Source organism: Leptodactylus fuscus, chromosome 1 (genome assembly GCF_031893055.1).
Source record: "Leptodactylus fuscus isolate aLepFus1 chromosome 1, aLepFus1.hap2, whole genome shotgun sequence".
In the NCBI taxonomy this organism is placed as follows: Eukaryota; Metazoa; Chordata; class Amphibia; order Anura; family Leptodactylidae; genus Leptodactylus; species Leptodactylus fuscus.
The window spans coordinates 214,152,492-214,168,189 of NC_134265.1; positions in this window are offsets into that span (position 1 = coordinate 214,152,492).

A 15,698-nucleotide genomic window follows, 5' to 3' on the forward strand; every position below is an offset into this window, starting at 1 on the left:
GATATATGGCTCTGTCTACTCCTGGGGAAAATACTTGTGAGTACTACTGCTGTTTTGTGTTTAGGGAGCTGTGCAGAAGGCCCAGCTCTCAAAGTTAGGTAACCTGTGTTGTAGGTAGAAGCCGGACAGCTAGGATTTATTTTGTATTGCATTGCATCTATTTTGTTCCTGCACAACTTTAATTAAAACTGGTTGCGGCCAGTTGCACCATACTTGGCTGGATTGGACTTTAATTTTGTGCCAAAAGTGCTAAAGACAGCGATCCCTGAGCTAATCCCGGTACACATAGGACCCAATTATCGAATCCTGAGTCAATAAATGCTAATATTTACGTAAAATTCATTTGACCTCAAAACTCCTAGAGGAAAAGGTAGTGATGAATCGAACTTGATTTTGAGGAACAGTTTCCTTCACTCGGTTCTGCAAAATATCACTGCGGCATGTTGAGATAGTTCTTTTAAAACCTCTTGATATGGGTCCCTCACCATAGCCCCGTTTGCGGAACCGTGGACCTAAATCAAAAGAGGATGCCAGAAATTATGCTTCAGTTGAAGATATTCTTCTGGTATGGAGGAATTGTCCTGTTGGAATATTATTTACCAGGTTCCTTGGGTGAGAAGAAGTAAAATGTAAAAGAAATTAGTTGAAGTTGATTTGCAGAAGATATCAGTATTAGAGATGAGCGAACAGTGTTCTATCGAACTCATGTTCGATCGGATATTAGGCTGTTCGGCATGTTCGAATCGAATCGAACACCGCGTGGTAAAGTGCGCCATTACTCGATTCCCCTCCCACCTTCCCTGGCGCCTTTTTTGCTCCAATAACAGCGCAGGGTAGGTGGGACAGGAACTACGACACCGGTGACGTTGAAAAAAGTAGGCAAAACCCATTGGCTGCCGAAAACATGTGACCTCTAATTTAAAAGAACAGCGACGCCCAGCTTCGCGTCATTCTGAGCTTGCAATTCACCGGGGACGGAGGTTTCCGTCCAGTTAGCTAGGGGTTAGATTCTGGGTAGGCAGGGACAGGCTAGGATAGGAAGGAGAAGACAACCAACAGCTCTTATAAGAGCTAAATTCCAGGGAGAAGCTTGTCAGTGTAACGTGACACTGACGGGCTCAGTCGCCGCAACCCAGCTTTCCGCGGATCCTGAATGGAATACACTGACAGTGTATTCCCGTATACCCGATATATACCCCCGATACCCGTTCCAACGGTGTGCCCCCCCACCTTCACCCCAGAAATACCCTGCAAGTCCCCTAGCAATAGAATTGGGGCTATATACACCCACTATTTTTGCTACTGCCATATAGTGCCATTGTCTCACTGGGAATTCAAAGAATATATTGGGCTTACATATAACTTCAATTCCAGGGAGAAGCTTGTCAGTGTAACGTGGCACTGACGGGCTCAATCGCCGCAACCCAGCTTTCCCAGGATCCTGAATGGAACACACTGACAGTGTATTCCCGTATACCCCATATATACACCCCAAATCCCCGTTCCAACGGTGTGCCCCCCCACCTTCACCTCAGAAATACCCTGCAAGTCCCCTAGCAATAGAATTGGGGCTATATACACCCACTATTTTTGCTACTGGTATATAGTGCCATTGTCTGACTGGGAATTCAAAGAATATATTGGGGTTACGTGCACCCACAATTTTTGCTACTGGTATATAGTGCCATTGTCTGACTGGGAATTCAAAGAATATATTGGGGTTACGTGCACCCACAATTTTTGCTACTGGTATATAGTGCCATTGTCTCACTGGGAATTCAAAGAATATATGGGGGTTACGTGCACCCACAATTTTTGCTACTGCTATACAGTGCCATTGTCTCACTGGGAATTCAAAGAATATATTGGGGTTACGTGCACCCACAATTTTTGCTACTGGTAGATAGTGCCATTGTCTCACTGGGAATTCAAAGAATATATGGGGGTTATGTGCACCCACAATTTTTGCTACTGGTATATAGTGCCATTGTCTGACTGGGAATTCAAAGAATATATTGGGGTTATGTGCACCCACAATTTTTGCTACTGCTATATAGTGCCAGTTTCTGACTGGTAATTCAAAGAATATATTGGGGTTACGTGCACCCACAATTTTTGCTACTGGTATATAGTGCCAGTTTCTGACTGGGAATTCAAAGAATATATGGGGGTTACGTGCACCCACAATTTTTGCTACTGCTATATAGTGCCATTGTCTCACTGGGAATTCAAAGAATATATGGGGGTTACGTGCACCCACAATTTTTGCTACTGGTATATAGTGCCATTGTCTCACTGGGAATTCAAAGAATATATGGGGGTTATGTGCACCCACAATTTTTGCTACTGGTATACAGTGCCATTGTCTCACTGGGAATTCAAAGAATATATTGGGGTTACGTGCACCCACAATTTTTGCTACTGCTATACAGTGCCATTGTCTCACTGGGAATTCAAAGGAGCTTCAGAGGAAAACACTCTCTGAGGAAGATCTTGGAGGCAGAGGAAAAGACATCTCTGCTTGGAGATTCAGAAGAAAGTATTCTCTGAGAAGAATCTTGGGTACAGAGGAAAAGACGTCTCTGTTAAAATTTCCCGGAGACTTAGCTGCCATTTTTACAGCTTCCCATTGGGGTTACGTGCACCCACAATTTTTGCTACTGGTAGATAGTGCCATTGTCTCACTGGGAATTCAAAGAATATATTGGGGTTACGTGCACCCACAATTTTTGCTACTTGTATATAGTGCCATTGTCTCACTGGGAATTCAAAGAATATATTGGGCTTACATATAACTTCAATTCCAGGGAGAAGCTTGTCAGTGTAACGTGGCACTGACGGGCTCAATCGCCGCAACCCAGCTTTCCCAGGATCCTGAATGGAACACACTGACAGTGTATTCCCGTATACCCCATATATACACCCCAAATCCCCGTTCCAACGGTGTGCCCCCACACCTTCACCTCAGAAATACCCTGCAAGTCCCCTAGCAATAGAATTGGGGCTATATACACCCACTATTTTTGCTACTGGTATATAGTGCCATTGTCTGACTGGGAATTCAAAGAATATATTGAGGTTACGTGCACCCACAATTTTTGCTACTGGTATATAGTGCCATTGTCTGACTGGGAATTCAAAGAATATATTGGGGTTACGTGCACCCACAATTTTTGCTACTGGTATATAGTGCCATTGTCTCACTGGGAATTCAAAGAATATATGGGGGTTACGTGCACCCACAATTTTTGCTACTGCTATACAGTGCCATTGTCTCACTGGGAATTCAAAGAATATATTGGGGTTACGTGCACCCACAATTTTTGCTACTGGTATATAGTGCCATTGTCTGACTGGGAATTCAAAGAATACATGGGGGTTATGTGCACCCACAATTTTTGCTACTGCTATACAGTGCCATTGTCTCACTGGGAATTCAAAGAATATATTGGGGTTACGTGCACCCACAATTTTTGCTACTGGTATATAGTGCCATTGTCTGACTGGGAATTCAAAGAATATATTGGGGTTACAAATACCCTCATTTCTTGCTACTGCCATATAGTGCCAGTTTCTGACTGGTAATTCAAAGAATATATTGGGGTTACGTGCACCCACAATTTTTGCTACTGGTATATAGTGCCATTGTCTGACTGGGAATTCAAAGAATATATTGGGGTTACAAATACCCTCATTTCTTGCTACTGGTATATAGTGCCATTGTCTGACTGGGAATTCAAAGAATATATTGGGGTTACGTGCACCCACAATTTTTGCTACTGGTATATAGTGCCATTGTCTGACTGGGAATTCAAAGAATATATGGGGGTTATGTGCACCCACAATTTTTGCTACTGGCATATAGTGCCATTGTCTCACTGGGAATTCAAAGAATATATTGGGGTTATGTGCACCCACAATTTTTGCTACTGCTATATAGTGCCAGTTTCTGACTGGTAATTCAAAGAATATATTGGGGTTACGTGCACCCACAATTTTTGCTACTGGTATATAGTGCCATTGTCTGACTGGGAATTCAAAGAATATATGGGGGTTACGTGCACCCACAATTTTTGCTACTGCTATACAGTGCCATTGTCTCACTGGGAATTCAAAGAATATATTGGGGTTACGTGCACCCACAATTTTTGCTACTGGTATATAGTGCCATTGTCTCACTGGGAATTCAAAGAATATATGGGGGTTATGTGCACCCACAATTTTTGCTACTGGTATATAGTGCCAGTTTCTGACTGGGAATTCAAAGAATATATGGGGGTTACGTGCACCCACAATTTTTGCTACTGCTATATAGTGCCATTGTCTCACTGGGAATTCAAAGAATATATGGGGGTTACGTGCACCCACAATTTTTGCTACTGGTATATAGTGCCATTGTCTCACTGGGAATTCAAAGAATATATGGGGGTTATGTGCACCCACAATTTTTGCTACTGGTATACAGTGCCATTGTCTCACTGGGAATTCAAAGAATATATTGGGGTTACGTGCACCCACAATTTTTGCTACTGCTATACAGTGCCATTGTCTCACTGGGAATTCAAAGGAGCTTCAGAGGAAAACACTCTCTGAGGAAGATCTTGGAGGCAGAGGAAAAGACATCTCTGCTTGGAGATTCAGAAGAAAGTATTCTCTGAGAAGAATCTTGGGTACAGAGGAAAAGACGTCTCTGTTAAAATTTCCCGGAGACTTAGCTGCCATTTTTACAGCTTCCCATTGGGGTTACGTGCACCCACAATTTTTGCTACTGGTAGATAGTGCCATTGTCTCACTGGGAATTCAAAGAATATATTGGGGTTACGTGCACCCACAATTTTTGCTACTTGTATATAGTGCCATTGTCTCACTGGGAATTCAAAGAATATATTGGGCTTACATATAACTTCAATTCCAGGGAGAAGCTTGTCAGTGTAACGTGGCACTGACGGGCTCAATCGCCGCAACCCAGCTTTCCCAGGATCCTGAATGGAACACACTGACAGTGTATTCCCGTATACCCCATATATACACCCCAAATCCCCGTTCCAACGGTGTGCCCCCACACCTTCACCTCAGAAATACCCTGCAAGTCCCCTAGCAATAGAATTGGGGCTATATACACCCACTATTTTTGCTACTGGTATATAGTGCCATTGTCTGACTGGGAATTCAAAGAATATATTGAGGTTACGTGCACCCACAATTTTTGCTACTGGTATATAGTGCCATTGTCTGACTGGGAATTCAAAGAATATATTGGGGTTACGTGCACCCACAATTTTTGCTACTGGTATATAGTGCCATTGTCTCACTGGGAATTCAAAGAATATATGGGGGTTACGTGCACCCACAATTTTTGCTACTGCTATACAGTGCCATTGTCTCACTGGGAATTCAAAGAATATATTGGGGTTACGTGCACCCACAATTTTTGCTACTGGTATATAGTGCCATTGTCTGACTGGGAATTCAAAGAATACATGGGGGTTATGTGCACCCACAATTTTTGCTACTGCTATACAGTGCCATTGTCTCACTGGGAATTCAAAGAATATATTGGGGTTACGTGCACCCACAATTTTTGCTACTGGTATATAGTGCCATTGTCTGACTGGGAATTCAAAGAATATATTGGGGTTACAAATACCCTCATTTCTTGCTACTGCCATATAGTGCCAGTTTCTGACTGGTAATTCAAAGAATATATTGGGGTTACGTGCACCCACAATTTTTGCTACTGGTATATAGTGCCATTGTCTGACTGGGAATTCAAAGAATATATTGGGGTTACAAATACCCTCATTTCTTGCTACTGGTATATAGTGCCATTGTCTGACTGGGAATTCAAAGAATATATTGGGGTTACGTGCACCCACAATTTTTGCTACAGGTATATAGTGCCATTGTCTGACTGGGAATTCAAAGAATATATGGGGGTTATGTGCACCCACAATTTTTGCTACTGGCATATAGTGCCATTGTCTCACTGGGAATTCAAAGAATATATTGGGGTTATGTGCACCCACAATTTTTGCTACTGCTATATAGTGCCAGTTTCTGACTGGTAATTCAAAGAATATATTGGGGTTACGTGCACCCACAATTTTTGCTACTGGTATATAGTGCCATTGTCTGACTGGGAATTCAAAGAATATATGGGGGTTACGTGCACCCACAATTTTTGCTACTGCTATACAGTGCCATTGTCTCACTGGGAATTCAAAGAATATATTGGGGTTACGTGCACCCACAATTTTTGCTACTGGTATATAGTGCCATTGTCTGACTGGGAATTCAAAGAATATATGGGGGTTACGTGCACCCACAATTTTTGCTACTGCTATACAGTGCCATTGTCTCACTGGGAATTCAAAGAATATATTGGGGTTACGTGCACCCACAATTTTTGCTACAGGTATATAGTGCCATTGTCTGACTGGGAATTCAAAGAATATATGGGGGTTACGTGCACCCACAATTTTTGCTACTGCTATACAGTGCCATTGTCTCACTGGGAATTCAAAGAATATATTGGTGTTACGTGCACCCACAATTTTTGCTACTGCTATACAGTGCCATTGTCTCACTGGGAATTCAAAGAATATATTGGGGTTACGTGCACCCACAATTTTTGCTACTGGTATATAGTGCCATTGTCTGACTGGGAATTCAAAGAATATATGGGGGTTACGTGCACCCACAATTTTTGCTACTGCTATACAGTGCCATTGTCTCACTGGGAATTCAAAGAATATATTGGGGTTATGTGCACCCACAATTTTTGCTACTGGTATATAGTGCCATTGTCTGACTGGGAATTCAAAGAATATATGGGGGTTACGTGCACCCACAATTTTTGCTACTGCTATACAGTGCCATTGTCTCACTGGGAATTCAAAGAATATATTGGGGTTATGTGCACCCACACTTTTTGCTACTGCTATATAGTGCCAGTTTCTGACTGGTAATTCAAAGAATATATTGGGGTTACGTGCACCCACAATTTTTGCTACTGCTATACAGTGCCATTGTCTCACTGGGAATTCAAAGAATATATTGGGGTTACGTGCACCCACAATTTTTGCTACTGCTATACAGTGCCATTGTCTCACTGGGAATTCAAAGAATATATTGGGGTTACGTGCACCCACAATTTTTGCTACTGGTAGATAGTGCCATTGTCTCACTGGGAATTCCACAAATAATTTGGGGATTCATTCACCCTACATCTCAGGCTCTTGCCATATTCACCCAGGTTGTCAGTGCTGCACCAGCTCGTTCCCAGACAGCTCGGCCCGAAAAACACGTTACCTATATAGAGGATTTGGACAATGAAGACAACATGTTCTAAATCTAATGTCTGCACCTTCTCCAGAATTAAAATAAAGGCAGCATTTAACTTTCAAATAGCACTGCACAAAGGAAGAGCTTATCAGCTTGTCTCATGACATGCTACTGAAAAGTGTCATTTGTGTATCTTAATGTAAATATAGTTGTATAAGCTTTTTGGGTTTTAGGCACTGCCAAGTTATTTATTACCACCCGCTCCCTTATAATGATGATGACGCCAAAGTCACTGTGGGTGTTCAGAGCTCACAGCTTTGGTTGACATTTGTCTTGCTCTCTGTCGGTACCAGCTGTCTTTTTGGATACCGTAAAGTTATGTTGACTTTATTAACAGCTATAGAAGCTTTAGCCAGGTTGTGACGGTGTGTAACCCTAACAACACTAAGTGGGATGCACATTAATAGTCAGTCTATGTACGCTAAACGTATCAGTGAAGTAATTTTTTTTCCCTCTCCCCTAATATAACAAAGGAACAGACATTAGACCTAGACCGGGGTTCGAGGCTTGTAAAAATCCAGTATTATTTGTTCTTCATGATGTGAAATATGTGTTGAAAAGCAACCCAAGATGAAGTCAGCCATGTGTGCCAGTGTGTTACTTGGCATGCCTTTGCTGGCCCCAACTGTAAGGGTCACTCTCCATTTCCTCCATTTTCCACTCCCCTTCACACCATTTGTGGTGAAGCAATGGGATGCACTGAAGTGCACCCTCTAGCCTTGTGTGGGACAGGGACATCAGATGCCACTCCAACCCCCTCGTCTTCCTCCGCCAGCCAACAGTGCGAAGATGAGAGGAGTGTGCTCTGAATGTTTTCTGCCTAGCAGAGGCTAGTTCTCACGAAAATGGCCCCACTTTGACCTGTATATCAGGCACAATGGTGTAGGTTTCAAAGAAACATGGCACCAACAAGTTGAAAAACGTGGGCCATGCGTGGACCGTGTTTGAGTCTGGCAAGCTCCAGATCTGCTACCAGGTTCCAGCCATTATCACAGGCGCAAAAATGCCAGGCCCCAGGTGTAGCAGGGAAAAAAAAATGCCATCTCAGCCAGGATGGCATCCCTGACCTCGGAGGCACTGTGCTGTCTGTCCCCCAAGCTGATCAGTTTCAGCATGGCCTGCTGACATCTCCCCATGCCAGTGTTACAGTGTTTTCCGCTAGTAGCTGGGGTGGAGGTTGCAGCATCGTAGGGTTTCAGTCTACTCCTGCCATGAATTTTGGCCTGGGAGAGGAGATAGGCCACCCCAGTTTGCACCCGGGGAACAGACTCCACCACATTCACCCTGCCTGTCATTAAAGATAAGCACTGCAGCATCCCTGACCACAGGCGCTTGTCCATGTGTCGGTGGTCAAGTGGATCTTGCAGCAAAGCGCAGAGCTCTGGGCCCGACTGATGTTATGGGACACATGCAGGCGCAAGGCAGGGACAGCACACCAAGAGAAGTAGTAACGGCTAGGCCCAGCATAGGGAGGTGCCCCAGCTGCCATCTGCTGACGGAAGGCCTGGGTCTCCAGAAGCATAAACAAACACCAACATCTCCAGGGCCAGCAGTTTATCGATGAGGCTGTTAAAGGCTTGGGCATGGGGGTGGGTTGTGTTGTACTTCTGCCTGCAATGAAAAGCTTGGGAAATGTGGAGTGGCTGGGAAGAGGCGCATGATGGTGCAGGCCAAAAGGGCGCATGAGGGTGAACTCCCCAATGTGTCAGAGATAGGTGTGTAGGTGTCCTTGCATCATATACTTGCACCATATTTGGCTTTGGAAGTTAATTTTGTGCCAAAAAGTGGTTAAGACAGCGATCCCTCAGCTACTCCCGTTACACTGTCTAGTGAAATTACCATCTTTGGAAGTGGACCACCACTTGTAAGATCCCAAAGGAAGCAGGCAAGAGATGTGCAGTGCAGAAAAAAAGATGAGAAAATAAGTTTAGGCTGTAGAGCACAGAGGGATCGGAGAGGACAGAGCTGGTGTCGGCCAGGTATTCCCACAACATGCGCCTATACTTGTCCCTCCTGGTGACACTAGGCCCCTGAGTGGCAGTAATTTGTACAGGGGGGCCATTAACGTGTTCCAGACCTAGGAATAAGTCTTCCAACAGGGTAGAGTTTTGCATGCCTTTGCTTCTACCCACTGTTTTTGCTGCTTAGCTTCCCTCCACATCTACACTGCTTTCACCCCTAAACATCACCCCAGTTTATGCCTTTGTTTCTACCCTGTTTTTTTTGTTGAATTAGCTTCCCTCCACATCTACACTGCTTTAGCCCCTAAACATCACCCCAGTTTATGCCTTTGCTTCTACCCTGTTTTTTTTTGTTGAATTAGCTTTCCTCCACATCTACACTGCTTTAGCCCCTAAACATCACCCCAGTTTATGCCTTTGCTTCTACCCAGGTTTTTTGTTGATTTAGCTTCCCTCTACATCTACACTGCTTTAGCCCCTAGACATCACCCCTGTCCATGTGGGGTCGGTGGCCTCGTCATCCACCAACTCCTCTTCCAATTGCGCACTGGCCCCTTACTGCAAACCGCACATGACCACAGCTTGCCCTGATGGCAACTGTGTCTCATGATCCCCACTTAGGTCCAGACAAGTCGGTGGCGGGTCCAAACCCCCAAAATTGGAAGGAAATGGCGGATGCTGCAGTATTTCTAACACCTGTTCCTGGTGCTCGGGCCTGGTCTGTGTTGTACCCTGCACCCTGCTTAACGCAGCTGCCATATCAGAAGTTGTGCTGAGCGCATGCTAATGTTTTGTGTCCAGTGCAATGGATGGGATGGGATTTCACATAAGTCTGCCACCCATGGCCACTCATGGTTGAGCAACTGAGGGAGTTGACTTTGACGAACCCGAGGGTTTTGGAGTTGGAACTACATCAAAGGTCTGTGCTGCTCACACACTCTGCTCAACACATGATATGTTTAGTGCCAGCAGTGTGGAGACGTCGCACAACAGCCGTTGTTCCAGCAGGTACAGGCGTTGTAGGAGTGCATAGAGGCTAGCAGCGGCAACTATAAACTTTAAAAACTATCCGCACAAGCGCCACACTTTCACCAGTAGCTCAGGAACATTGGGGTACCTTTTTAAAATGATTAGCAGCAATGAGTTAAAAACGTGGCCCAGGCATGGAATATGTTGCAGGCTGCCAAGCTACAGAGCCAATCCCAGGTTACGGCCATTATCACACATGACAACATGCCTGGGCCCAGGTGCAGTGGCAAAAACCACATTGCCGTCTCATCGAGGATGGCATGACTCACTTTGTAGGCAGTGTGCTGTCTGGCCCCCAAGCTGATGAGCTTCAGCACGGCCCGCTGACGTCTCCCCACACCAGTGTTGCAGCGTTTCCAGCTCGTAGCTGGGGTCAATTTAACAGCGGAGGAGGGTGGTGTTTCAGCCCTCCTCCCAGGAATGTTGTGTGGGGAGACAAGTCAGGCCACCACATTTTGCGACCCGGTCCACGCCTCAACTACATTCAACCACTGTGCCCAAATTGAAAGGTAGCGTCCCTGTCCGCATGCACTTGTCCATTCGTAACTGGTCACATGGAACTTTAGGGCTAAGCGCTGAATTTAGGGACCGCCTCATGTTTGGGGGAAAGTGCTGGTGTGGACGGCACAGTGCGGTGGCGCAGTAGACACTCTGCCCAAAAAGGGCAGAGTGTCCCCCAGCCGGGATTCCAACATCTCCTGGGCCAGATTTCTTGAGATGAGGCCGTTGAAGCCTTGGGCATGTGGGTGGGTTGCGCTGTACTTTAGCATGAAATGAAAGGCTTGGGAGATGGGGAGTTGCTGGGAAGAGGCGCATGATGGCGCGGGCAAAAGGAGAAATGGCAGGAAAAGGTGAGGATAAGGGTGAACTCCCCAAAGTGTCAGAGGCAGATGTGGAGGTGTCCTGGCTGCTGGTCTGGACTGCAGCGCCAGCCCTGTCAACAGTGAGAGAGGCAGTGGCCGCCAGGCCAAACGACGATTGTCCTGCGCTTGCTCTCACCCACTGAGCCCAGGGCTTGCCTTCCAAATGATGGCACCCGCAAGAGGTGGTGAGATTCCTCTCCGCAGATCTCCAACCCATCTTGGACTTGCAAATTGCACTAAATTTTTCATGTAACTGACATGTATATGATGAGTCTATCCATTGTCTGTTCATTTTGGTGAAAGTCAGCCTGTCAGCTGACAGACAGCTGTGCTTGTCAGTGATGATGCCACCGGCTGCTTGTACCCCCAGTTTTTGCTGCTTAGCTTGCCTCCACATCCACACTGCTTTTGCCCCTACACATCACCCCTATCCATGCCTGTGCCTCTAGCCATAACTCTGCCACCCATGGAAACTCATGGTGCAGAAAGTGAGGGAGCTGACTCTGAGGAACCCTTGGGTTTTGTAGCTGGTACTCCATCAAAGGTCTCTGCTGCTCACACACCCTGCTGAACATACGGTATCTAGGGTTAGAGCGTGTGGTGACCTCGCACAACAGTAGGTGCTTCAGGCAGATGTAGGCCTTGCTGGAGTGTATTGCGGCTAGCTCCAGGTACTGTAGACTTGGGAAAGTGGGTGTCCAAGTGCTGCACTTTCACCCTTAGCTCAGCTAATTTGGGGTATGTTTTTAAAAATCATTGCACCACTACATTGAACACGTGGGCCAGGCATGGAACGTGTTGGAGGCTGGCAAGCTCCAGAGCCCTCCAACAAGACAAAAAAGCCTGGCCCCAGGGGCAGCGGGGATAAACAAATTGCCATCTCATCCAGGATGGCATCCCTGACCTCAGAGGCAGTGTGCTGTCCGTCTCCCAAGCTGATGAGCTTCAGCCCAGCCTGCTGACGTCTCCCCACACCAGTGTTGCAGCATTTTCAGCTCGTAGCTGGGGTCAATCTAACAGCGGAGGAGGAGGAGGGTGGTGTTTCAGCCCTCCTCCCAGGAATGTTTTGTGGGGAGACAAGTCAGGAAAATTCTTGAAACAGGGGAGAGTTTTGCATCTTTGCCCTTGCTGCCTATGGACATCCCTTTGCCTCTAGCCACCATTTTCCCTGCTTTGCTTGCCTCCACATCCACACTGCTTTTGCCCCTAGACATCACCCCAGTCCATGCCTTAGCTTTTACCCCCAGTTTTTCCTGCTTAGCTTGCCTCCACATCCACACTGCTTTTGCCCCTAGACATCACCCCAGTCCATGCCTTAGCTTGTACCCCCAGTTTTTCCTGCTTAGCTTGCCTCCACATCCACACTGCTTTTGCCCCTAGACATCATCCCTATCCATGCCTCTGCCCCTAGCCATAACTCTGCCACCCCTGGAAACTCATGGTGCAGAAACTTTGGGAGCTGACTTTGAGGAACCCTTGGGTTTTGTAGATGGAACTCCATCAAAGGTCTGTGCAGCTCACACACTCTGCTCAAGATATGGTATTGTAGGGTTTCAGCGTGTGTGAATGAAGGACAACAGCCTGTGTTTGGACAGATGTAGGCCTTGCTAGAGTGTTTTTAGGCTAGCAGCGACTCCTGTGCACTTGCAAAAGTGGGCGCACAAGCGCCGCATTTTCAACAGTAGCTTCGGTACATTTGGGTATGTTTTCAAAAAACTTTGCACCACTAGGTTAGACGTGGGCCAAACATGGAACGTGTTGGAGGCTGGCAAGCTCCAGAGCCGCTACCAGGTTCCAGCCATTTTCACAGGCGTAAAAATGCCAGGCCCCAGGTGTAGCAGGGAAAAAAAAATGCCATCTCAGCCAGGATGGCATCCCTGACCTCAGAGGCACTGTGCTGTCTGTCCCCCAAGCTTATGAGCTTCAGCACCGCCTGCTGACGTCTCCCCACACCAGTGTTTTAGCGTTTGCCGCTAGTAGCTGTGGTGGAGGTTGCAGCGTCGTAGGGTTTCAGTCTACTCCTGCCATGAATTTTGGCCTGGGAGAGGAGATAGGGTACCTCAGTTTGCACCCCGGGACCAGACTCCACCACATTCACCCTGCCTGTCCTTAAAGATAAGCAGCATCCCTGACCACAGTCGCTTGTCCAAGTGTCGGTGGTCAAGTGGACGTTGCAGCAAAGCGCGGAACTAAGGGCCCACCTGATGTTGAGTGACACGTGCTGGTGCAAGGCGGGGACGCCACACCGGGAGAAGTTGAGACGGCTAGGGACGGCATAGTGAGGTGCCACAGTTGCCATCAGGTCCGGGAAGGCGGGAGTTTCAACAAGCCGGAATGCCAACCTCTCCTGGGCCAGCAGTTTAGCGATGTTGGCGTTCTAGGCTTGCGTGGGTGGGTGGTTAGCGGTGTATTTCTGCCGGCGCTCCAATGTCTGAGAGATGGTGGGTTGTTGTAAAGAAGCGCCTGATGGTGCCTTTGATGGTGCAGGAGAAGGAGATATGAGGGAGAAGTCAACAAAGTGGCGGAGGCAGATGAAGTGATGTCCTGGCTCGTCCTCTGGAGTGCATCGCCAGCACTGTGAGCAGAGGCAGTGGCATGAACGGCGGGCGACGTTTGTCCTGCCGTTGCTGCCTGCCACTGATTCCATTGCTTGGATTCCAAATGACGGTGCATTGAAGTGGTGGACAGGTTGCTCTTCTCAGGGCCCCTACTCGATTTCGAGAGGCAAATTGTGTAGACGACACTATATCTGTCCTCGGCGCATTCCTTGAAAAAACTCTACACCTTCAAGAAACGTGCCCTCTATGGGGGAGTTTTCCTGGGCTGGGTACAAAAGGGAACATCTTCGGACATTCCGGGTCTGGCCTGGCTTCAGCAAAGCAGCTGGTCTCTGCCTCTAGCTACCCTTTTTGGTGCTGCACCTGCCTCAACATCCACACTACTTTCCCAGCTTGAAATCCGCCTTGTCCAGGTGGGGTCGGTGTCCTCGTCGTCCACCACCTCCTCTTCCAACTCCTGTCTCGCCTCCTCCTCCTGCACAATGCGCATGTCAACTGGCTTCCCTGACAGCAACTGCGTCTCATCGTCGTCGATGAGGGTGGGTTGCTGGTCATCCGCCACCAAATCGACCGGAGATGGAATGGAGGAGACTCTAGTGTTTGAGCATCTGGACACAGATACTCGTCTGTTAGGTCCGTGGAATCGCGAAATGGAGGGGTAGGTTGCGGTACAGTCAAAGGAAGGGAGAACAGCTCTGGGGAGCAGGGACAGTTGGGGTTATTGTTCTGGGAAGATTGGGAATTTTGGGTGGAAGGAGGACAAGACTGTTGGGTAAGAGGAGGTAGAGGCTGACTGGCTGGTGGACAATGTGCTTTAAGCGTTATCTGACAGCCATTGCAAGACCTGTTCCTGGTTCTCGGGCCTACTAATCTTTGTACCATTCAACCTAGTTAATGTGGAACTTTTGTGCAAAGCGCAGAACTTAGGGCCCGCCTGATGTTAAGGGACACACGCTGGTACAAGGCTCAACTCACCCTAAGTGCCAAAAACACTGCTGGTGCAAGGCTCTACTCATGCCAAGGGCCTCAATCTCTGCTGGTAGCTCAGCTTAAGGTCCTGTAACTTTGTTTGGAAGGGCTCATGTTAAGGGCTAGAAAAGTGAATTTTGGAAGGTCTTACCACATCACACACACACTCAAAATGACAGTTAAGGGTGAGGGCTTTTGGAATTCCCATTGCCTATTCCATTTGTGGTTGTCATGGGGAACGTGATTTAAAGGAGTGGTTGTTACTGTTTGTTGAGCTTAAATTGGGGTTTGTGTCCATCCATTTGGGGAGTAAAGAAGGTTTTCAGGTATTTTCCCACTTTGATAGAGGTTTTTTTGAATGTGGAAAGTGTGTAGTTCTTAGGCAGTGATGTTGGGGTAATAGAGGGTCTTTGGTGTGTTAGATGCCCCCAGACATGCTTCCCCTGCTGTCCCAGTGTCATTCCAGAGGTGTTGGCATCATTTCCTGGAGTGTCATAGTGGACTTGGTGACCCTCCAGACACAGATTTGGGTTTCCTCCTTAACGAGTATCTGTTCCCCATAGACTATAATGGGGTTTGAAACCCGTTCGAACACACGAACATTGAGCGGCTGTTCGAATCGAATTTCGAACCTCGAACATTTTAGTGTTCGCTCATCTCTAATCAGTATCAATGCTCCCATCTGTTGCAACCCTCATTTTGACATCAAGGAAATACATTTCCGAATGGTGGTATCTGTATGTGAGACAAATATTGCGATTGTTGGAATTGAGGTAATTCATGAAAAGATCCAGTTCAAGGTTAACTCCTTGCCAAATAATGAAAATGTCGTCGATAAAACGACCCCAAAATTGGACTTGTTCAATGACGGGAGGAGGATCAGTCAAAAGACTGATCTCTCCCAATGACCCAAAAATAAATTTGCATATGAAGGCGCACATGACGCCCCCATAGCCGTACCCTGCGTTTGAATG